A 17,685-nucleotide genomic window follows, 5' to 3' on the forward strand; every position below is an offset into this window, starting at 1 on the left:
CTGGGTGAGTGGGGATCCTTGTCCCACCCCCTCTGCAACACTCCTGGTCCCAGACTCTTAAAGAATAGTAACGTGACTTTCTCCCAAACAGTGCATATTGCCGGACTGCTTTCTACCCACCAGTATCTCTTATTTCTAGGGTTTTGCATACATTAAATCTCCCAAAAATCCTAAAGGGCTATGCCACGTGATGGAGGTGGGCTGACTGCAGGTACCACCACCCTCAAGGGGTAGACTACCCCAGCATACCCACCTCTTGCTTTTTGCCTCCTGTTTTTTTGAGGTGAGACAGAGCTGGATGAACAGGGACTTGGTAAAAACTCACTGGGCCGAATTCATCTATGGTGTAACACACTGCAATGAAAGGTGTTACATCACAGATGGGTTTGGCCCATTATATTCCGTTTGCCTATGATCTGGAAAGCTCAGCTCATAGGCAAACAGGCATGGTCAAAAATAGTGTATTTGCAAACTAAAAAATTAATTAGTTAAACTAACTACAATGGGGGGCAGGTGTTAAATATTTCACTTTCTGGCAAAAACATTCAAAATGAATTTTCGAGAAGTGAGAGCACCACCCTCACACACACATTTTCTCTCACTTTTTAACTCCCACCCTTTTATTGCAGTGGAACAAAGCTGGGGAAAGTTAGGGAGAAAAGGGTTTTTCTTATTAAAGCTAAACATGTTGACCAAATATGTTTTGTGAACACTTTTATTCTGCTCAAAACCACATTTTTCATTCAAAAAATTGTATGACATTTTTCTACCATCTCTGATTTGAACAGCACTGAACACATGCTGACAGCCCTCTAATAACTGTCCACTTATCTGCTTCTTCATGAGATGAAAAGGTAGTAAGAGCACAGAGGTTTATTCTAATTTTCATTTGGATGCAATTCTATTGACTTTCAGAGATACCCCTGATTTACACCAGAGATCAGAATCAGGGTCCAGAAATCTAGCTGGTTACAAATCAATTACAAATGTAAACTATTTAACTAGTCTTAAATTAAATTTATGTAAAAGCCCAATCAATTCTAACCTGGTGGTATCGGTGATTTAAAGCACTTATAGCATACAAGACCACTCACCCTACTCTAATGTGCAGTGCTACAAAAGGAAGCATTATAAACATTTATATTGTCTGAACAGCCTGAAGACAGCCTTATTTTCAGATTAACAGTGATGAAGGTGGTGCAGTTTGGCTCCTGACAGCCTTAAAGATGACTTGCAAAAAAGGCTGGGGGAGGAGGGGAGGATGGATTTTGTACTGTTTTTCCTCTTTTAAGGAAGCCTGTAAGAAATAATTTGTCCCCTTTAAATTTCTGCTTGATTTTTAACTTAGAATGTCAGGAATGTCAGATCTGGTTTTCCCTATTTTGTCAGAAGTCTTCCTGGAGGATTGGGCAAGAAGAATGTGTTTTAAACAAATGAGCTATTCTCCAGCTGTTTATAGGCCATTCTATACTATAACATGAAAGTATGCTTAGCTGCAAATATATGTTGTGATACTCTTACAGAAAATCCTATAATATTGTATATCCTTGAATTCTATATATGATTATAAACCATATAGAAGAATAGCATTTTCTATTAAATTCTGTAGGTTTTTAGAATAATTTCTATAAAACCCTATTGGTTTCATTCTAATTATATTCCATAGAGTAAGATACAAATCCAGAAGGCACCAAAGATCTGAACAAAAGAATTTCTCACCTTGTACAAGGCCAAAGAGAGAGCCTACGGACAAAATTTTCAAAAGCACCTAAGTAATTTCGAAGCTCAAGTCTTCTCAAAAATGATTTAAGCACTTAGGCCCATATTCTCAAAGTATACAAGGGCCTAACTCCCACTGAAATCATTCTTAAAGGGCTTTGAGGGTCTGGGACTAGTTTAATTGAAGACTTGGGCTCCTAAGTCACTTTTTAAAATAGATTTAGGATCCTACATCACTTAGATACTTTTGATAATTTTATCCTAGAACTCTAGGCATTGTTACACCCGGTCTCTCTTGACTAGCTATATAGATAATTCTAGTTGAAGCCTATTATGTTTTCTTCCATTGGAATAATATTCTGTTTTTGTCAGCTGTTCACCTTCCATTTGGCATTCAAAGCTCTTTTTTTGTACCTTCAGAGTTCAGAGGCAGATAGAAATATTTCCAGCTTCATTTGCTATGCACTGGAAACAACCACTGACTGCAAAGCGTGAATAATAAGTCCAAACGTTAATAAGCACAGAAGGCAACCTAGGAAGACTGCTCTCATCACCAACATGAAAAGTAGTGGCAAAGATTGGTAGGAACAAAAGGATGATCAGTGAAAGCGTCAGCAGTGCAGCCAGATGATACAGGCATGAGTCTGACTATAAGAAGAGAGCTAATGAGATGTGGTGCCATGGCCTTAACTGGAAACAGGAACTGAATTCTAACTGTAAACCTTACAGAACATCTGTGGATTTGTGTGTCATAACATCTCTACCTCAGTTTCCCTACTAATGAAACTGGAATAATATTTCTGACCTGCTCTTCAGCAGCGCTGTGAGCATTAATTACATAATATTTGGAAAGTGCTTTCAACATGAAAAGCACTGTACAAATACTAATTATTTATACAATTTGAAAATGGAGGCAGACTAGTCAGTTTTACTATCTGGGCCTTTGTCATTAGGTAGCATAAGCCAGCAGTCTTTAGGCTGCAAACCCTGTAGGGCTGTGTTTAGTAAGACGTGCCTGTGTTGAAAATGTTTCACTTACCCTTTTTTCCCTATCCCTTCCTAGCTTCTGGGAGAAATGGGGATTAATCCCAGAAGCTCAACAATTTTCCTCTCACATGCAACCAAAGATATAGAAATCCTTGTTGGACCAAAGGTCTCCATAAGAGCTACAAGCAAGACCTTGAGGAATCACACATGTTTTTAAGAGCACAGGCTGAGTATCACTGATTTAAAAGTTTCAGTCCCAGTGATGTCAGGCTGATATTTAACATGTGCACCAAGCAAAAGATTTCCCTCAGTGCCAGTGATTAAACTCCACACACAGGGATTAATGTGGGGCATCTCTTGTTGAAAACAAAATGGATTTCTAATGGCCATAGTCAGGAAATGAGGAAACGTGCTCAGATGAAGCTGCACTTTGCTAGCAGTATTTACACTTTGTATCTGAAAACTATTCCATCAACAACATATTAATAGCATAGCACAGCAAGTTGTTCAGCTTGTATAACCTGAAGATGGAGGTTGGGATGAAGATCCCAGGAGAGAGGGGGTATCTTCTCCCAGGAAACTTTTTGAAAATGCCTACTTTGTGCAATCTAGATTATTCTGAAGGTTAAAAACAAGTTATCAAAAAAATTTTTATAAATCATTTCTGACAGTAACAAGCAATCAGTATCCAAGAAGGGATAAACTCCATCAGGACAGTGACATTATCCAATCTTCTCTTGAAGTGGAGGGTCAGGAATCCCCTCTAACACATCAGTGATTGAAGTCAATATTGTCATGCCGATTTAAATGGGTGGAGACTCTGGCCCTTTAAATGTATCAATTGTACAGTTCCCACACAGCAATAAAGAAAAGTGATCAAACTACAATAATGCTATATAACTAAGAAAAATATCAATAATATTTTTAAAAGGCACAAAAGTGACATTTTCTAGCTCATTCTCACAGGTGGGAGGAAGGGTAGTTTTAATCAGTATTCTTCATTGTTTTTCATAAGAATAAATGAGCACTGCAGACAGTAAACACTTACATCAGTCTTGTAAATTGCAATTATACATAGTCTTAACTCTGCCAGAAATCAGTCATCTTTTTCCATCTTCTACTTTAGGGCCCGGGGGAAAGTGAGGATTAGTTGCCCCGGGATAAAGATGAATTTTGGTAAAAAGGTAAGGGAAGAAGTTCAAGGAACAAGGATGGAATGGAGAAGTGGATTCTGTGAATATTTGGCAAAGGGCTGATCATTGACAAAACACAAAACCACAAAAGTCACACCAGAAGATGTGGATGTGCTAATCTCACTAACTGGCTTAAGTAGTGTCAGCTCATACAGATGGAAGGCGTATTGGATAATAGCAGACATATTTCTGTTTTTTTTACTCTAGGAGTGAGTTTTTGGGCCTACTCTTGCATGCATTCTCACACATGCAAGCTTATATTGAAACCAATGGGAATTTTGACTGCAAAAGGAACACTGAATTGGAACTTTATTTTGTGATAGATATGGAGAGGTGACTGCCATTGTTTGCAGCACAAAACATACAAGTAGTAAATCCAATAGAGAAGTGATATGCGTAATTGGAGTATAAGATTCAGTTTCAATTGGTATTTACAATGGCAAATACATGAAGTGCTTAGTGGATCAAATATGGAACAAAGATCCAGGAAGTCAGAGTGGGAATAATTTATTTTAAATATATATTTTCTATAATTGGATTTGTTATTATTCCCAAACCTGGCCAAAAAAATTTTTAAATAATTTTTTTTTCCTCCATCAAAATTTGGCCATTTTTCAAAAGCAGATTTTTTGGAAATTTAAAAAAAAAATTTCAGTTACTAAATTTTTCCTTTGGAAATTTGTTTAATGAGAAAACAACATGTAACCTGTTGGTATTTCTAAGAAATGTTGTCTTCCATTTCCGTTTCACTATATTGCCCCCCCATAACATCTGACTGGTCAGCTTAGCCACACAGTAGGTTTATTTTTATTTTTTTAATGATTCATTCATTTAAAATAAGTATTTTTAGTTGAAATATTCAATGTTCAGAAACACAGAAAATTAAAATCAGGCCATTGCAAAACACAACGGGATGAAAAGCACTTTCAGATTTGTTGAAGTTTCCAGATTCTCACCCCCAAACCAACTATTCCCCCCCCACCCCATCCAGATCAAATTAATCATGTAGAAAATTAGCAACAGTAAAAATGAGATAAGCCTTCTGAGGCCTAAGTAGACACAAGATAAAGAATCAGAGGGGGATAGCCCTCCTAGTCTTTAAGGTGCCACCAAACTCCTCCTTGTTTTTGTGGATACAGACTAACAGATTTATTTAAGCATAAACTTTGTGGGTTTAAAAAAGAAAGGAAAAAAAAAAGACACCACTTCTTCAGTTGCATCTGAAGAAGTGGTTTGTTTTTTTTTAACCCACAAAAGCTTATGCCCAAATAAATCTGTTTGTCTTTAAGGTGCCACCAGACTCCACAATATAAAGAAAGAGATAATTTAAATTATTCTTACATCCCCAGGTGCTATTTACCATGAAGAATCACACCGTGATTACTAATTTAAGATCCATTTCTGCAAACACTACCAAGCAAAGAAACTATTACTGTTGTATGTACAGGGTCGGTCTCTGCAAACAGTGGGCATGCCACGCACCACCGGTCACTCTGCTCTGAAATGGACCCTGGCAGCTGATTAACAACTGGTAAGGCCGGGGAGGACCAATTTTAGAGGCGATGAACTAGCACTTTAAGGGGTGTAAACAGAATGGAGAACAGCTTCACCTACATAATTCTTCATATTCTTAGCTCTGAGGCTATCTTTTAAGCACCCCAGCGATGGCAGACGCGGCTAACGTTGCTGGACTTCTGGGGAGGGGGGGGATGACGTTCAATCCTCCGTTTGACATTTAGTTCTCGCTTGAACGTCTATCACCCCGCAAAACGTCGAGCAAAGAACGAAGTCCGTGGCACGTATGAAACCTGATCTATTCATCTGTACCGAATCGATACTTGATGGGAATTCCAAGCTCTCAGGTCAGAGCACAGCCAGCAGGATTCCGCTTTCGGTAAAGCCCGTCCTTCCCTGCAGCTGCCCCCACACACACTTTCTGGCAGTTACGTAGCCTTTTAACACAGACTGCTACTCACGACAGCCGGGAACCGCCTGGTGATTGGACTGCTGCAGCCGCTGGGTCCTACTGTTCAAAGGGTTCACTCCTGGAGCTGGGATTTTTATACCACCAGAACTGTATTCGCTGGTTAGCCAAGAGAGGGGGCACTTCTACAATTCTGGATCCCATACAAAAGAATTCGGGCGGTGGGCACTGCAGGTTCATTCCTCTCACCATGCTAAGGCCCAAATGTGGGAGGCATAAAAATAAAATATTCCTGCAGGGAACTTCAAACTGAACAATATATTGTAGTGTAAACAACTGTTCTGAAAAGTCAGGCTCATGATTGTTCATTTCACCAAATGTATGTAGCAACATCCATCAGACTTAGGGATAACTGAAAGGTAAGCCAGGGTGACTTGGTTTACTGAAAGATAGAAGTGTTTGTCTTGTACAGCAAAGGCCAAACTTATTACACATCAAAATTTTCTTTACAGAAGTTAAGGTGTGATCTACAATATGTGGGAATGTAGACCTACATTTTCAAAGTTATCTGCCATACTTCAGTGCACCCAGGAATCAGAATCTTTGTGGAGAAGAAAAAATACATGCAGGTCAATCAGTAACATCTGAGATCAGAAAAAAACTATATGCAGGGTAGATTTTGAATCCACCTTAAGCTGATGTCAGTCAGATGTTCAAAACCTTTTCCTCCTTTTGTTGCGAAATAAACAAGGATGTTATGAGAAGACTGGTAATTAAATTTATTTAGCATAACTGATTAAATAGAGAGGAGGAAAAACAGAATACATTACAATACAAATAAATACAAATTCCCCTAATTTGGGGATTTAAAACAACAGTCAAAATTAGTTTGTTTGGGGTTTTTTTAAGATTGCAATAAAAGACACATAGGAATGATGTCAGAATTAAGTGCTTCTTGGTTCATGAACAGTATGGTTCCAATTTAAAAAAAAATGTTGATTACTGTACTATAAAATATGACTGCTCCAATGTGCAGTGATGTTTCCCTTATAACTGAGTAATCTTCCAGTAATTCTTCTGCAATACAGTTATATAAAGGAAGCCTATTCTACAGAGTATCTACCTTTTGGTAGATTAAGGACTTTGGGTCATTTACAAAAGTAACAGATCAGAATCAAAGAGAGAAATTTGAGGCATGAAAAAGAAAAGTTACATTTATTATCAGTCAGATATATTTGGCATCCACTTTAGAGTAGTGAATCTTGTCACTAAAACATGTTCTGTTGAAATACTGGTATATAAAAGTGCTCTCTTTAACATGAGAGGACCTTGACAAAGATATTATAGCACTACAGTCTGGTTAAACTAAAATAAATTACATGAAATTACCACCAAACTTGTTTAATGTTTGGCGTTACTGTAGCCCAAACCCCTAGGGTGCCAGTAGCCTGCCCAGCAGATGTTTCAGCAGGATATTGGTGGGTCCCAATATCCACTCAGATACATGGCTAAGGAGAAGGTTTTTACTACAGTGGACAGGAAAGAGGAAAAGTTGCAAATGCTCTAGGTAGAGAGGCTTTAACAGTTATAGTTCAAGTGAGCAATAGTGATTCTGTTTGGGTCTCTGGGGCAGTCCAGTTGTAGGGTGACCAGATGTCCTGATTTTATAGGGACAGTCCTGATTTTTGGGTCTTTTTCTTATATAGGATCCTATTACCCCCCACCCCCGTCCCAATTTTTCACATTTGCTGTCTGGTCACCCTAATCCAATTGAGAGCCAAAGCTCTTCAGTCCTAGTGCCTGGGATTTCCTCTCCTGTACAGTCTCTATTCCAGCAAATAAGCATTTGCAGGTTTCCAATCCAGGCTCAATTAGTGGCTCTCATTGGGACTCCAGAGCACTGGTTCCCTGTCCATAAACTGTTGTTCCCCCATAAATCTCACACAGATCTGCACCTAGCTGTGATGTTCAGCAGAAACAGCCCATTCCACATGCAGGTCTGTACACTGTTCCTGGGGCTCCCTGCTGCCATACTGCTCCCACTCCCCAAAAGAGCCCTACTACTTCTTGGTTCAGAATAAGGACCTTTCCCCTTACCTGGCCAGGGACATGGCTAATGGGAAATGTAGTTCCTGTTTAGCCAAAGGAAAGGGGGATGTACAGTGGAGTACTGAGAGTTTTAGTCCCCTGCTGTGGAGATCCATCACCTTTGAAAGAAATCAGTCTTATCATGGCATCTGCTTTGGGCAGATTTTTCAAAATGTCACGTGTATGAAACAAGGAAACCAACACAAAAATAAACAGCAGTTTGTGGCTTTATGTAAGACTAACAAAAACAAAAAACCAGCAAAATCCCCATTTGATTAAACTGGGGCTTCAAGCTTTTCCTTATTCAAATATATTACGTCCATGGATGCTGTTTCACGTGAGTATGAGATAGTTTGAACCTCCAATTAAGAGATTAATTAAATTAAGAGTATATTAAATTCTCTCTTTGGGACACAAATGAACACACAACTCCCACTAATGTTAATGAAACCTATGTGCCTAACTCTTGTGTAATGAGACAAAATTATACTCCTAAAAAAGGATGCAAAACTGCCATCCAGTGTGTGCTAAAAATACGTTTAATTTGGAGTTGCAAAGATTATATAATTGAGTGATTATCTCACTCTCAGTAAGGTGAGAACTGAAGAACTGCTACGACTACTTATTAATAAGGTACACCAAAAGAAGCATGCACCATCAAACTCTACTTTGGGGGGATTTATAAGAGGGGACTACCAATGGTCATTTCCTACATTCCTCTCTGGAGAACAGAAGATAATGGTGGCCCCGTCTTCCATTTAGAAATCCTAGTATTCCACCTCTATAAGCTTTCCCCCCAAATATAGACACTTTCTCCCCATCCAAAACCACCCTCTCCATGCATTGTTTCCTTTTTCCCATTTCTGAGATGTTCACTTTGCCTCTCAGTATAGTTCCCGATCCTATGCATTCTTCCTAAGAGTTGCCATCTGCCCTGCTACCTCCAGGGTTCTGAAAGGCATCTTTTGCCCCATCTCCAATGGAGGGAGTGAAACATGGGTGTCTTCTTATAGCCTCATCCTGTCTCCCTAATCTAACCAGGGACTTCTCACTGGCTGATCTTTGGGATCCCAGTCCCTAACCCAGTGAAGATGGAGGATATAGTAATTCCCCCAGTTTCTGTGAAGTGCGAGTAAAAGGGGTGTGTGAACCTCATCTAGACTGCTCCTCTCTCTTCAAGATGAAAAGCAAGAGGGTAGCCTTTTAAGATTAGCCCCTGTCTCTCCCACAAGCCCCAACATTATAGCAAAGTCTTGTGGGGGATAACTTAAATGGGGCTCCCACATTTAGCCAGGTCTACAGCATTCTCTGATGCTGGTTCAAATCCCTACTGTCACACTCAACTCTGTGCTTGTTGAATTTGTTCTGATTTTCTTTAACAGCTTAGTTTTCAGGATTTGGGGATTGTTAGGAGTACAATGTTGGTCCTTCCCAGTCCTGGTCTCTAATGATAGGTTTTTTTTCTTCAAAAGCTCAGATGTTATATTATTCAGTTCCTTCAAGAGCTTTTTTCAGAAGCTCAGATGTTACGTTCTTCAGTTCCTTCAAGAACTTTTGGATCAATCCATCTAGCCTGGGTGCTTTAGGCCATTTAATTTCTCATTATGCTCTTTGATCTCGATAAATCTCTCTCTACTAGTGTCTACACTTCTGTAATTGTGAAAACAGCAACATTTCCTTATCATTGGCTATAGTAAAGACTTATGCAACTGTCTGAAAAATCTCTTTATACTCACAGTTGTCCTCTATGTCACCTGCTGGTCTAGCAAATGCACAGACAGCTTCTTGTTTTTTCATTGACTTTTTTTTTTTGCTTTGTATCTTTGCACATTGATTTTTTAAATGTCACTTTATCCTCCATCTTACTTGCCAGAGTTTGTGTTTTATCCTAGTGACACCACTTGGGACGTATTTCCATTTTAAAAATGACACTTTGTCTTGAACAAATTCTTGCCATGGCCCACATCATGCAAGGTGCTCCAGGTAGGTGGACCCATTTATCTGCACAGAGCTCTGATTACTTTGGTAGGGATCTGTCTGCATGGAATGACTTGTAGGATCTTAGCTTATCAGTCTAGGTCTTTACATCACACCCACCTCTCTGGAATCTGAGCACTTTAAAGACCAATTCAATTGAGCACCTTTTCATTGTATTTTGGGGTGTATTAACAGGAGTATTGTATTTGGAAGATACTATTCCTATGTGTTCTACTTGGCGCTAGTGGGGTCTCAGATGGATTACTGTGTCCAGTTCTGGGCACCACACTTTAGGAAAGATGTGGATAAATTGGAAAGAGTTCAGAGGAAAGCAACAAAAATTATAAAAATAAGTTTAGGGCTGTTATAAAGAGGATGGTGGTCACTGGTGGATCTCCATGTCCACTGAAGGTAAAGCAATGGGGTTGAATCTGCAGCACCAGCAAGGGAGATTTAGGTTAAATATTAGGAGAAAACTAACTAAAAGGATAGTTAAGCACTGGAATAGGCTTCTAAGAGAGGATGTGGAATCCCCATCACAGAAGGTTTTGAAGAACAGGTTGGACAAACACCTGTCAGGGTGATCTGGGTTTATATGGTCCTGCCTCACTTCAGGTGGCTGGACTAGATGACCTCTCCAGGTCCCTTCCAGCCCTGCTGCCATAATTGTTATTAGTTAAGGCTATTTTGTAATAAGCTATTTTTAGCAACCTGTCTTTGTCAGATCTTCCTGTCCTGTTACCTTCAGACCTTTACCAAGCCTCATTTTGCACCTCCCGCCTTTCCGTCTTGAAGTAGGATGTCGCTGGAAGGCTCCCCGATGGAGCATTTCAGGATGAATTATATGGCGTGATTTATTGTGCATTAGTGACTCATTGGTGCACCTGATGAACCAACCACCTGTGCTCAGAAATCTCTCTGCGCCTCTTATGTGCAGCTCTACAAGGCTCTTGGGTCTCTGGGGAAGCAGTGGGGACCAGCCTTCCCTTGCAGAGCGCACCAGGGCAGCCCCCAGGCTGTGCTCAGCGCTGAGCACCCTGTCAGCCCTCGGCAAACGCCACGTAACGCCCGTGGGCTCCTTATAGCTGCTTCGGCGGCCTCTTGCCCCGAAAGCCGGACAGCCAGGGGACCGCCATCTGCGGGAGCATCCCGCCTAGGGCTTCGGGCTCTGCCCCTCCCCGCAGCGGGCGATCCTGACGGAGGGGGCGGTGTCCCTCCCTTCCCACAGGCTGAGCGTGGGGGCTGAGGGTCTTTGCCCCGCCTGAAGGTGACAAGGGGCGGGGGCAGGAGGAAAGGACCAGTCTACCTTAAGGCCGCGGGGACACGCCGTGCGCATGCGCAGACCCCGCGGGACTGCCTGGGTCTGAGGGCAGCTGTCTGCGCTGAGCCAGGAGGAGACGAGGGTGTCGCGGAGTCAGGGCTGCTCGCTCGTCCGCCGGACTCGCCTCGAGCGCCGACGGACCCGGGGCGCCCCGCGCGCGCACAGGGAGCCGTTGGGCCCGTGGCCATGCGGGGCAGCGAGTGAGCGAAGCGGGGCGGCCGGGCTCCCCCCTCACTCTCCCGTCGTCGTCGTCGTCTGGAAGCCGCACGCGGAAGCGGTGAGTGAGCCCGAGACTCGGAGCGCAGCTGAGGCCGGGCGCGAGGAGCTGGGCGCCCCCTCGGGCCGCGCTTGCTGCCCAGGCAGGGCGCGTAGAGGGGAATCGCGGGACAGCGCGAGCCTCCAGCTAGGGGGCCGCAGAGCGGGGGCTGCACTGGGCGGCAGGGGGCTTTGGGGTGGCCTTGACTTTAAGACGGGAGATCAAGAGTTAAACATCCCCCCTCCCTAAAAAAAAAAAAAAAAAAAAGCTGCCTTTGCAAATTGGATTTTCACAGCCCAGCCAGAAGCGATATGGCTGACATCCTGTTTATATCATGCAAGAACATCCTGTCTTCTCCAGGCGGTTGTATTTGAGGCAAGCCTCCCCCCTGCCCCCCCCCTTTAGTCGGGTTAGTTTTCACACATCCCAGTAACCACAGTGCAGTGAGAAGGATCAAACTTCGTCCCTGCTCCAGTTCTGTGTGATATGCATAAACATACGGGAATAATTAGTGCTGGGTGTTCGCTACTTATTTCAGTTATTCCTATTAATGCAGTTGACCTGGACTAGATGTCATACCTGCAGATGTGTACTTTAGGGAACATTTTGGGTGGATGGAGGGGCAAGCAAGCTGTAACTCTTGGGGAATGTTGACTTGGAAGACAACCCATCATAGTAAGGGCTGGATGCGTCAGAATAAGGAAGTCTACACGTTGTAATGTTAGGTATGAAGTAAGAAAAAGGAACTGTTCTTTTCAGACAGGAATAGGTGTGGTCCAGGTGAAAGCTCACAAGGGGCTTAATGCTTGAGTGACTGTACGGTCACCCTAAAAAGTGACATTTTTACATTTCGTTTAGATAAGAAAATGCACCCTATTAAGGTCTGTATTGCTAAACTCTTGTGGGCAGGAATCGTGGTAGTGTTGACAATACCTAAATCTTCCTGTCTGAGATGTTTACACCCTTCACCCTCAGTAAATTTTCTGTTTGATGCCATGTGTATTGATGTTGGGAAAAAACTGTTAAATTTGCTACTTCATGTTACAGGTTGTGATAGTTTAAAGTGTTGAAATTTCATTTAAGAAAACAGTTTGTTCCTATAGACTGAGGATAATCAAATCATTACACTAGAGAATAAAGTTATATCCTGAAAAAGTATCAGCATGGCTTATTGGCATTGGAAGATACAAAATAGTGTGATCCTGATAAGTGCTCATTAGTACTAGGAAAGATGTGTAAAAATGGCAACTTTTTGCTCACAAAATCTGTTCCTTGTGATACTCAGAGGGCTTGTCTACACTTGAAAGTAAATTCACCCTATCTTAATCTGAATTAAAAGTGCAGTAGCTGAATATTTTTTTTAAATTTTTAAAAATCTGTTAGCTGAAACAAAGCTATGAAAAAAATGCGTGTTGACACGAGCTGGAGTAGAATTTTACAAATGCAAGAATTTCTTGGTGGAGATGCAGAAACCAGAAAGGACCCACATTAACTAATTTCAAGATCACAAATTTTCCACAACATAATCAGGTTTGTTTTTTTTTTTGGCGCATATAGTTTACTTTAGGTAAATGAAGCTAAATACTTTGAAACATAATTACTCTTAGTTTTGGTTTTACTTATGCAGACTAAGGGCCAGATCTGGCAAATCCTGTTACAAAATGTTTGCAGGATTGGGCCCTAGTTAGCATTGTCACTGCCAGTGTACCTCCTTTTTTGATTGAAGAGAAGATGCTTTCTCCTGGCACCCTTCATAATCTCTAGTTTATTGTGCATTTTAGACATTAACTATAAAGTGTCTAAATTAGCTCTTGTTGGGTAAGCATTGAGACAGAATGGCTGAGTTGCCTAACTGGCATATCACATCTGATCTTCAGCCCCATCCAAGTACCTGCACCCCAAACATCTAACAGAATTAACTATTAGTGTTAGCAGTATAAACACTATAGTCAAGTTAGGAGGGGACTATTTTAAAAACACATGTACTAAGAGTCTAGTAGTAGACTATAGACATAGAAAATTATTAATTGTAAAATATGTCTATACCCATGCTTAAGTATATGGGGATTAGAACAGAGACTACGTAGCTGTCTTTCAATGTGAAAAATGCTTAAACTCAGTCTTGTTACAAATAGCACCAATCTTATGAAGTGTAAGTGTACATTAGAATCCTTTATTTGAAAAATCGGGTGTTTGGGTAATAAGGAGATTTGGTCCTACATAGCTTATGATGCCATGGAATAGTACTTCAGGCACTGAAAATGTGGAGGATACAACCAATCTACAACTAAGAGTTGGGTTTACACTGAGCTATGTATTACATTTGACAAGGTATTTTGACTGAGTTTTTCAACTTTTTCGTTGACTGAGTTTTTCAACTTTTTAACTCCAGAGACTACTTGGACAAGTTACATTCTCTGTACAAGAGACTTCATATAGGCTCTTCTGTTTTGGGGCAAAATCAAAAGTACAAGTTCCCTGACTCTGGCTGAGTAGCATGACATATCTTAGATGCTGCTTAATCACTGGTACAATGTGGACTAAGTTCTATTGTGACCATATATGGGGAGTGGTAGGCACTTCCTCTGTGCACTTTTAAGTGTGCAGGAAATTGCACCTTGAACTCAATTTGTACTAGATGGCATTACATGGCAGGTTCCTCTGTAAATACAAAGCAGGTTGCCTAGACTGGAGCAGTACATGCATTCAGATAACTTTGGAAGATCAGAAAAAGAATTTATGGTTCTTGTGTCATAAATGAGATTAGACTGGTATCAGATGTGGAATATTAAAATATAATTTGCACACATAATCCCACAGTTCTCTTTCTATTTTGCAAATGCTGTCCACTTTCCACTTGGGGTTCACAATACTTGCAAGCAGGGTGGATTTGATTTAATTGATTTATATCACTACTCAGGAAAACTCAGTTTAATCATGAATTTATACATTAAAGTGCATTCTTTTTGGTTGTTATAACCTTAATACGTATCTTCACAACTCAGATGTAGGTTTCATTTTTAGAAGGTACACACTGTACATTTTTGAACAGTGTTTTATTTTGAAAACTTTTCAGATTAGTTTTACTGCTATATCAGAAAATGAATGAATGATTATTTCATTTACCTTTGGTAAATGAAGCAGATATTTATAAAGTCATTAGGAGGTGAAATATCTCCAGTTCAACAGGCTAATCATTAATTTTGGAAGATTTTTTTGCCAGGCTGTATTAGGAGGAGACCACCACCAAACAGACATTTAAATTGTTTTATTTAACTAAAACAACAACATTATGTATTCTGGATTGTTTTCTTCAACAGTAAACATGCTTGTTTTGTTAAAATATTATATGTCCCTCGCTTCTCACATTTACCTCCAGACTTCTCCTTCTCCAGATCTATTCCGCCCCCAACAGTCTTCTATTCATTGAACTTTTTGAAACTTTGCACTTTTAGGTAGAGGTAAGGGATTGACTCCATGTACGCAAATTTGCAGAAGGACAATATAGTTGAGGTCTGTTATTTCTCAGCTCTATATATTAAAAACATTTTTGCTGTTAACAAGCATGTTACCTCTGGGGACACAAATCCACAGTTTGAGAAGTGCAAAACTAAGCATCTCTGATGGTATCTTCTAGACTGAGCACTGAGTCCCATTGGGTAGTAGAAAGATTAATCTAAATCTGTACAGAAGCCTGTGGAACTGCGTAAGATTGAGTCCTTAATCCATGAACTATGGAAACTCATTTACAAAATTTTTCTTAAACATTACATTAATATATTGTCTCATACTATAGAATTAGAATTTATAATCCCTATTCCATGATGAGATATTTTTGAGCTAATTTATCTTTAGATAGGTTTTTTCCTCAAAAAGCATTTTATTAAAAAAATCCGATTTTTGATTAAAAAAAAATCATTGATTTTTATCCACCCTGTTTGCAAGGCATTTCATCTAATTCCAGTAAGAAGAATTTGCTAATCTTGTACAGAGCAAGTCCACAAACAGAGTTTTTGTTAGGAGGGATTAGAAAAAACTTGCTATACTGTGCTTAAACAATCAAAGTCTCAGACAGTTTAAATAAATTACTGAAGAATATAAGCGTGTTTAAAACTGGAAAGAATCTCTAATTTCATTAAATTCAAGAAATCTCAATATTCAAATAATAAGATTAGTTACTTTTTAAAGAAGATTCATATTAAAATATGGTTCTAAAAGAGAATCTTATTCTGTAATTAGGAATATTAACAGAGTTTTGGAACAGTTGAGTATTTCCAAATTAACTTGTTTATGGTCTTTATTAAAATAGTGCTAAATACCAGGAAGTAAACACCACATCAAGTATATAATAGGAAAACAAACTGGTGTCTAAATTGCAAAACGAAAAACAAAGCATTTATTGGGAATTTTTCTTGACATGTTATAAAAAGATGTGACAGAACTTTTGCAGTCGAACCTATCCTTGTTTTATTAGTCTCTTTATGTTTACTTTAGAAAGGTGAAATCCACAATAAGATTTCTAATACTCTTGTACCTTTACCATTGGAAGTATTTTCCGCACATCTAGGATGACTGAAAATTACAGTTACACGGGGTTCTTTATTGGTTGAATAAAGACACTTACTGGGAATGGTGCTCTCACAAAGACTGTGTTTGTGCTGTGATCAACAGTAATTTGTAAAAGCTATAGAAATGTTCATGCATTTTATAGTGTTGCAAACCAGTGCCTGGATCTCTCTCAAACCCACGTGCAGGCTTCCCCCTTCCTGTGTGGAAGTATAAGCCACCACACAATACTCTCCAAGACCTTACAGGGAGATTCTGGAATTGGAGGTCTACACAGAGGGAAGAGTAGGAGGGATGCACATATCCCCCCACCTACCCCTCTAAGCTGTATTATTTTTTCCACAGAGCACTCCAAAGGGATTCCTGGGTCACCATGCTGCCACAGTTTGGTGGTGATGCATGAAGAGTGCCATGGGTCAGATTCAGTGTTGAACCAAATCCCCTAGAATCCATGCAGGTCTTTGGGGATCTGCCAAGTTTGAGGGTGGGCCCTCCATCTTATTGGTGATAGTACTACCTCTCCACCCCTTCCACCGAATCTTGGAGAAACTCCAAAAGAGAGTCCTCAGACATTCTACCTCAGAGCTTATTCTGAATTTTTCTAAACAGCAAGGTGTTTGGATTATTTTGGTAAGTACTGGTTAAAAAACAATATACAGAGGGGCAAGAAATTTATATCTGTAGGTAAGGATCAGAGTTTGATCATACATCCAGCCTGAGCTGGAGGAGATGGACATATTTTACACTGAAAACATGACAAAATAGGTCTTAGGCTTCATGAAGAATACCAGTGAGCTAAAAAAGCAGATTTATAAACAAGAAGAGTTAGTTTATAAAGACAAGCTTGAGCTGCAAAGTTTAGATGCTGATCTCAAAGAAGTTTGGATCCATGGTCTTGGTCTTGGCCCCATATCTCATCTATTGGAAGTTAATGAACAGTTGGAAGTATATTTGCCCTTCAGTATTAAGGAGCTGTATGCATGTGGAGGGGAAGATAATCCTTTGAATGATAAATTGGCAGCATTTGAGCCTTTCTTCCCTTTCCTCTCCAAAAGTTGCAGTTCCTTACAGGAACAATATAAGCTATAATGCAATAATAAAATCCTTGGTGTATTCAGGATGTGAACACAACCATAAAATCTCTAGAGTACTCAGGATGCAGTTAAGATTTTTCAGTTCTGGGTAATAGCAAACAAACGCTGCATTTATAGCAAATTGCTTTCAGTGTTTTGAACATATGATTCAGACAGTTATTGTGCTTTCTGCTTGCTCTGTTCAGCAATAAAGCTTTTTAGAGGGCTGAAGGATACCAAAATCCATCTTAGTAGGAGAATAGAACGAACAGAAGAAGAGGTACCTGAACCTCAAGAGGTAGGATTTTGAGAACTCAGGAGTAAAATAGTCATAAAGGGACAAAAGATTTAAAACACCCTCCCCTTATTTTTAAACTTGCCGTTACAATAGCTACAGTTAGACATGAAAGATTAGAGGAAAAATTATTCTATTAAATTACTTTGTCGTTTTGACAGTTTTTATATGGTCACTGTCAACATTTCCTTCTGTTTGTCCGTTTATATGAATCTTTCACAGACTAGGAGAATTTTTTAGAATAACTAGGAAAGTGACAAAAAAAATCCACAGATTGACAGGGTGT

The 17,685-nt window shown here is 40.0% G+C and overlaps 1 protein-coding gene across 4 annotated transcripts in view; it reads left to right on the top strand.

Moving 5' to 3' along the window:
• Positions 1-11,250: 11,250 nt before the first annotated feature.
• The window catches only part of JAK1 (Janus kinase 1), a 97,170-nt gene continuing 90,735 nt past the window's right edge, over positions 11,251-17,685 (top strand). For all 4 annotated transcript variants that reach the window (XM_030574083.1, XM_030574082.1, XM_030574080.1 and 1 more), the window contains exon 1: positions 11,251-11,486. The gene's annotated coding sequence lies outside the window, so the exon portion shown is untranslated. The remainder of the gene's footprint in view (positions 11,487-17,685) is intronic.

The sequence above is a fragment of the Gopherus evgoodei genome, chromosome 8 (genome assembly GCF_007399415.2).
Source record: "Gopherus evgoodei ecotype Sinaloan lineage chromosome 8, rGopEvg1_v1.p, whole genome shotgun sequence".
In the NCBI taxonomy this organism is placed as follows: domain Eukaryota; kingdom Metazoa; phylum Chordata; order Testudines; family Testudinidae; genus Gopherus; species Gopherus evgoodei.